General features: G+C 39.4%; 1 protein-coding gene across 2 annotated transcripts in view; it reads right to left on the bottom strand.

Moving 5' to 3' along the window:
• Positions 1–1,807, bottom strand: part of LOC108751410 — a 96,960-nt gene that overhangs the window by 76,764 nt on the left and 18,389 nt on the right. The window lies entirely within an intron of this gene.

The raw sequence follows: 1,807 nt of genomic DNA, 5'->3' as shown, positions 1-1,807 counted from the left end.
CGAATTGCCGCCGGGACAGAGAGAGGGCAGTTCTCTCTCTCTCTCTCTCTCTCTTTCTTTCTCTCTCTCTCTTTCTCCTCCCCCCCACCCCACCCCACCATCCCTCGTCTCACGACGGTTCGCTTTCGGCGAGAGCGACGAGCCGTCACACGTTATTACATGCATCTTCGCGAATCACACCGCGAGACGGCGATGACGACTGACTTCTCTCTTTCTCTCGCCTTCGGCCCGTTCATTATTCCCGCTCGGGTCACATAACGCTCGACATGCATCAACTCTCGTATCATATGGAATTCTTTTTTTTTCCCCCCTTTCTTTCTTTTGTTCTTAAGCTCTCAATCGGATATCTTACGAAGAATGAGTAACCGTATCTTGTATAATTTCGCGATATTGCATAATTCAGAAGTAGCAATCGTGCCTGTTTTTCTATTCGTTTTTGCAAACTCGCGAATGCTTGTACGGACTTTACACGATTAACGATATTGATCAATGATATTGAGTCGATAACACGTACAGTAAACGCGATAATACTTTTGCAACCTTACACGAGCAATGTTATTGATAATGAGTTCTTTCCATTTGGGTGACACAAGTCAACATAATTACCATTCTTTATTACTCGTGGAATGTCGAGATAAAACGTTTGTGTCACTAGTTTCTATTTCTACCAACACAGAGTTTAACTTTAATCTCGTTTAACTTATTTTTTACCCTTTTTTAATTCTTAGAACTTAAAAAATATGATAAGCTAAATCAAGATTAAATTTAATCTACAGTGGTGGAAATGGTTATAAATGGAAGCGGCCGATATTTCAGATTAGTTTTGTGTACATGATTGTGCAAGTTTACGGAAATACTCATTTACGGACTTTACAATGAATAATATTCTGCAGTTACAGTACCAACAAATGCTGACAATATTATTGATACGGTAATCCGCAGTTAGATATCAAAAGAGCAACGATAAATCCAATCTCTTGAATTAAAGAACATTTTGTCACATCTAATTTCCACAGTATGTCAAAGTATAAATTAAGCCATCTCTGTGGTTGATTTCGAAATATAAACACACCGTCCAAATTAACGTATTTATTAAATAATAAATAAATTTAAATCAAATTTAATACATTTTCTTCAGTTAAATTGTTTAACTCCATCCAGAATAATTCAAATTGAACATAATTTAATATCATGAACAGAATTTCTCGATCCTCGATCATCTTTGTAACGCTTGAAACGAAGAAATCAGAATTACCGTCAATATTCTACCTCAATGCAGCAATATTAACGCACGATCGATAATATTACCAGTATTCGTTGGCACTGACAGCATTATTGATCATGCGAGGTCCGTATTTCATGCCTCGTACAACGTACCGTCGGCGAATTCCACCTTTTGTAAATGTTTGAAAGTACAACGTAAATTATTCGCACATCTAAATATACAACTCTCGTTCGATATAAGACTCGATTGAGCATGTAAATGCGCTGCATCGGTACGACGAAATGCATTTCGATGTGATAAGAAGATAGTGTTAAGGAGAACGTGGGCACGTAACCGACGACGAACGCTATATGACGCTGCGGATGAATAAATGATTCCCGACACGAATGTTAGCCCCCGTCCCTCTGTGTGTTCCCGTGTGTTCTGAGAACTCACGTCAGCCTTATTTCTTTCTACACCCGCGTGCACCCATAACAATACCCGCTTCGTTATGAACACACCAGCACGTTTCCCATTAGCATCTCTCCACGCGAGCTATCGCCGCAGACTCTCCCTCTCTCTCTCTCTCTCTCTCTATATATA

Source organism: Trachymyrmex septentrionalis, unplaced genomic scaffold (genome assembly GCF_001594115.1).
Source record: "Trachymyrmex septentrionalis isolate Tsep2-gDNA-1 unplaced genomic scaffold, Tsep1.0 scaffold44, whole genome shotgun sequence".
In the NCBI taxonomy this organism is placed as follows: domain Eukaryota; kingdom Metazoa; phylum Arthropoda; class Insecta; order Hymenoptera; family Formicidae; genus Trachymyrmex; species Trachymyrmex septentrionalis.
Note: the sequence above shows the minus strand (reverse complement) of the source record. Positions and strands in the feature narration are given on the sequence as shown.